Here is a 6,000-nt window from a genome sequence, read left to right as displayed (position 1 = left end):
GAACATAGTTTAACTATTTTTCTTTTGACAAATTTGCCGAAACAGAGGCGGCATGAATCAAGGGTTTGGTATTGTTGCCGTGTTCATAGCAGACTTCCGAAGCAAGTTTTCTTCCTTCACTATAATCCACATTAGGGCGCCCTCTCTTCTTTTTATCATTACCTTGTTCTAGGGTAAATACTGTGTCGCTAGCTAACCATATGCTTTCAAATTGAAATACACGACTTTTTGACCTCCAATTTTTTATCCATTTTTGGTTAAGGCGTGCACAAATATTATAAATTTGCTAATTTGCTCGTTTAGAGTTAAGCTTGATGATCTGAAATTATTTGCAAGTGAAAAAGGAAAGCCAAGGACTCGAACATACATATAGTCACCAAATTACGTTACCTGGTTTCATTGGTGGTAAAGCAAATCTTCGGACGTATCGACTATGTAATGGCTTCTCTGTCCTAGAACTTATCGTTTTTCAAATGCAAATGTGTTTTTGTACATTAACGCGGATACTTGGCCACAGAAATGTATTTTCTTCACGACAAACGCTTTTTGCGCTGACTTTGAAGTTATGAGTTTTGGCTTTGAACGCTAACACGCCATGACAACCTTTTTTTGATATGTTTTTCAAGGACGTGGGTTCGAATCCCAGCCGGGCTCAGCCTGTTTTTTATTTTTTGAAATTTTGCCTTTTTAGGGCGAAGATCATTTTTAATGATTTTTGTTAATTTTCTCGTTGTCATGGCGTGTTAGCGTTCAAAGCCAAAACTCATAACTTCAAAGTCAGCGCAAAAAGCGTTTGTCGTGAAGAAAATACATTTCTGTGGCCAAGTATCCGCGTTAATGTACAAAAACACATTTGCATTTGAAAAACGATAAGTTCTAGGACAGAGAAGCCATTACATAGTCGATACGTCCGAAGATTTGCTTTACCACCAATGAAACCAGGTAACGTAATTTGGTGACTATGTGGGTTCGAGTCCTTGGCTTTCCTTTTTCACTTGCAAATAATTTCAGATCATCAAGTTTAACTCTAAACGAGAAAATTAACAAAAATCATTAAAAATGATCTTCGCCCTAAAAAGGCAAAATTTCAAAAAATTATAAATTTGCTTTTTAACTTCCGTCATGAAGTTGTCTTTGACACCTCGATTAAATTTTGCAGAAATCCAATCTATAAGATGTTTAGGTTTTCGCTGATTTTCCAACCAAAAATTAAAACATGTAAGCAAAGTCTATAGTCGGACGGGGCCGACCATGTGATACCCTACCCTAGCTATGTGCAACCGCCTTGCACCCTGAATGCCCAGGCCTGGCCACATACAATTTTCAACGGTGGCAAAATACCCCTTTGTAATGTTGGCGATATTTCCTGAGTATTTCAGCAATGAAAAACTTCTCTACAAGTGGCAACTTTGGGCATGAAAAAGTTTGAGAATTATTTTTTAGAAATTTTGGAAATCCCCTTAAGAGTTATCTTGCGGATTTGCCATTTTAGTTAGGTTTCTTGTTTGTTGTTCATTGCCTTTTGGAGCTTTTCGTCCATAATCTCAGGAAGTATGGAATTGCCATTGCAATTGTACCATCGTAAAGGGGAACGCAAGGACAAGCTGCTGAAAATATTCAAAACGATTCGAGGGGACTCTTAAATTTCACTTTTCGAATTTGGAAGGTACTTGAAGGTGTGAGGAAGGTACTTGAAGGTGTGGAACGATATATATCTGGAAGCAATAATAATATATGGAAAGTTTGGACCAAATCGATTGCTCACTTCGTTCACATAATTTTTCAGACAAATTTTGAACTTTCGTGGGGGAGGTGCCCGAAGGAGTGAACCGATATAGCCCATATTCGAAATTAAACTAATTTTGGGCAAAATATTACGAAGTGTATAGTGCGCAGCAGCCATCTAGACGGTAAGAGATACAGATGAACGGACAGGGCTAAATCGACTCCAAATGGTCTGAAACGAATTTCGTCCAAATATACTTGGGGTCTAATACCATTATTTCGATGAGGCACATCTTTGGTCGTATTTTGTATATGTATATTCCCTTCACCCTAAAGGCCGAGAGTACAAAATAGTTGGCGAAGCGACGAAATGTTGCAATATTTGTATGAAAAATCAAATTGGACAACTGAACTGAAAAATTCTCTGTCACGGTAGATATAATTTGTAGCATGGGAGAAAATTGGGGTTCTCTACACAAAACCCATTATATATTATGCAGTAGGCCCGTTATCTAGAAGACACATTATTGCAATTTGCATCAGGGGAAATGTCAGTAGTTTTTTTCCATATGTAAGCTACTTTGCAGGTATAGGCCCTCCAGGAATTAAATTATGGACCAAAAATAAAATTTGTATATTTTTCATACAAAGGCAATGGTCTATGTCACCCGCTATATAATAGCAGATCATCATGCAAAACTATAGGCATTTTCTTTAACCTAAACTCTTACCTCCAGCAAAATTTCGCGACTATTGAGCAGTAATTACGACCTCTAGCCTGTTTATTATAATACTACAAACAAAAAAACTGGATATATTAGACTGTAACTCTGTTATCTGATTACGTACATCAAGACAATTGACATTAATAGAAAGGTCAAGCGTTCCTCTTCCAAGTATAGCTTACTTGCCCGGAATGTCTCTTCCAGTAAAAAAGATATAAGCTGTATATTAAAACTTTTCACAATTTTCACACAAAAGTTGTGGTCCATTTAACCCTCTAAATTTTATCTGATCGGCATCTCAAATTACATGCTACTTCTTTGTCATATACTCTTACCATATTTAAAATTTTGCGTTGATCGGACTATTATTGCGACCTACAGAGCCGCTACAAAATTGGATAAAAATTATGTTTTTGGTCCATTTCACCCGCTAAATATTTCACGATCATAACCAATTAAAATAGCACATACGGACGGACGGACACACATCTCAAAATTGCTTTATCTCGCCGAGATATGAAGATTGGTATACCACATTGGGGGTCTCCAACGAATATTTCGCGGTGTTACATGAATTTTTACCAAAACAAACTTATAATACCCTTTCCACATAGTGGTGTAGGGTATAAATATCCAAATTTTTAAGTTTTACGAAATCTGGAAGTTGGTAATTTTTTAATTCGCAAGTATAGGCAAAAATTCTTTTCAAAATCTGTTAGCCGACATTGCCACCTTTCATCAGATACATATTTTTACGAGAATGCACCCTGAAGCCGAAAGTTCTACTCCAAAGAACACATGGACGATACCACAGACTACATAAAAAACCGTCACTTCCTGACACAATAAATTATTGACCACATCTAATATTACATTTACACTTTTAATAATAATCTTAATTTAAATACCATTACCCGTATTTTCCATTTTTAAAAAATAGATAATATCAACAGATCAGGTTTTGGCGCCAAAATACCTAAATTGTTTAATTACGACTGAATATCAGAAATAAACGGAATCATATTTATGACATCTTTGACAGCTTGGCATGTCGCCGTGGGTCGTTGCCAGATTGTAATTTTTTGGTTTTGGAGGTTTGAAAGTGTTAAGAATATAATTCCGTTATTATTTGATTTCAATCGCTGACTTGAAAAAATTACTTTTTGCCTCAAAAACCTGTCATTGGCCCCATCGTGCAATGGTGTCGTAAGACATGTCTTTCGTACTCGGTGATAAAAAGTAAGTCCCATATCACTGAGTCAATATGAATCGGCGTGCACTCACTGATAGGAGAGATGTCTCCTTTGTCCCTTTGGAGTGTTGTGGGAACAAAACCGTCAGTTCGTTACAAACCATAATCTTTCGCTGACTCACCAAAAACCAAATGTCTAATAAATTCTATACACTCTTCACAAAACGTGATGATTTTACTAGATAAAAACGCAAAAAAAACGCGCTGGAAGATGAGACAATTTTTACGCTTTCGTTAAGTAAAAGTTGATGTATTTCTCCGACATAAAATTTGAAATGTAACTTTTTCATTGTACAACTTAGTTTATGTCAAATGTGGGAGTACAGAAAAAACAAGCATACAAATGGTGCTAAGATTGTAAGACAATGAACAAAGAAATCCAAAAAATACAAGACACAATAGATAAAGTAAGAAAAAAAAACACCAACAATAGAACATACTCAAGACATGTCACACCAGTTGTTGTTATTGACGAAAAAGGGGGGAGAGGAAAACAATTCATGGGCAGTAAAACAAATAATCATTCCAAGGACCACTTCTTTGTTCGGTCTTCACCAACATTTGTCAATACCAGCAATAGCTCTCAAAATAAAGCAAAAAAAGAAAAAACAGCAACAACGATGACCAGTAATTTGCCAATTCGTTTGTCATTTGTCACACAAATGGGAAGGACATTAATGTCGTTTATCTAGATTAGATTGTGTGTGTGTATGGGTGGGTTGGTGTGTGCCATGTAACTGTTGTGTGTCTGTTCTATTTGAGTGTTTTGTCTAAAGAACACACACACACATTTCCCAGGCAATGACGATGATGAGCAGTTTCTACACTTAATGATCAGCTTAAAAATAAACGCTTTAACACGATTTCTTGACTTTGCTTCATCAGCTACAACATTTCCCTCCATTATTCTTATCACTGTAATCAAAAACGGTGATATTCATGGCAAAACTTTGGCTGAAAAAGAAAAATACTTGTTTTTGGAGGTTTTATTGCATAGACACTGTAAACTGTAAACGTATTTTTGTAAAAGGTAAACTTTTTTTTATATTGCGGAATTTCTAGAAGCTTTTCAATTACTTTTCCCAATCACTTTCTTTTCAGGCATATAATGTATGATGTACACAAACAAACAATGACCTATATTTTTATGATTATTAAAAAAGACCTGTTGGGTGACGTAGGGGACGAAAGATACCAAATAACAGTCCTGACCGGCTCTAACATGGCAAAGCCCAAGACTTAGATTGGTCCCTCTCTCATCTCACGTTGACAATAACCTACCCGTGGTGTCACCTGGGGAGCTGCCTTTAACACCCGTTAAAGGTAGTGAGCTAACATGTGCCACGCTTTCACCAAAAAGAACGTTAAAAACTTGGGTTTGGGCGTCGGGTTAGTAACACTTCCCTACTATGAAAAAAGAAAAGAAAATCAAACGAAACCCCTCTAAAGTTGATTACCCCGCAAATGTTCAAAGACCATGATCCGCCAATCTGCACCTGGAATGTCCGGACTCTTTATAGGAAAAGGTGCAGCATACGCATTGGCGAATGTACTTGCAAAGTACAAGGTCATACGGGAAATATGATACATTGGGAAAGGCGGCACAACAACACCTAAAGGTGACGCACTGTATTATAACAGCCGCGACACAAAACATGAGTATGAATGCAGTTTTATAGTTAGTCGAAGGTTAAAACATCTGGTCTCCAGTTTCAGCCCGGTGAATAAAAGACTTGCCACAATTCGCATAAAAGGTAAATTTTTCAACATCACTCTTATTTGCGCCCATGTCCCCACCGAAGACAAGGACGAACAGGCCAAAGATATATTTTATGAGCGCTTAGAAAAAAACATACGACCGTTGTCCTGCCCATGACTTTAAAATTATTCTAGGCGATTTTAATGCCAAAATTAGAGACGACAGTATCTTTGGTCCAATAGTCGGAAAATTCAGTCTCCATAATGTAACATCTGATAGACTTCGCAGCAGCAAAAAATATGGTAGGTTGAAGCACCAGATTTAAGCATCTGGACATTCATAAGGGCACCTGGCTGTCTCGGATCACAAAAGAAGAAATCAAATTGATCACGATTGATAAAATACATTCCGTCGGTATCATGCTTAAGTGCCCCATACACCATTTTTTACTTTTTTTTCCGGTATGCTCTTTCTGAATTTTTGGTCGGTTTTCTCCTATCTGCTCTAGTTTCCGAGATATCCACGCTTCGATGCGAAAGCTTAAACTTTTTTCAGTTATAAAATTAATATTTTAAAAATTTGCAAGTTTAAAAACACCT

This window comes from Musca autumnalis, unplaced genomic scaffold (assembly GCF_047663935.1).
Source record: "Musca autumnalis isolate F117 unplaced genomic scaffold, ASM4766393v1 scaffold_1, whole genome shotgun sequence".
NCBI classification, from domain to species: Eukaryota; Metazoa; Arthropoda; class Insecta; order Diptera; family Muscidae; genus Musca; species Musca autumnalis.
The sequence above is the reverse complement of the archived record's forward strand: the minus strand, read 5'-3'. Positions refer to the sequence as shown.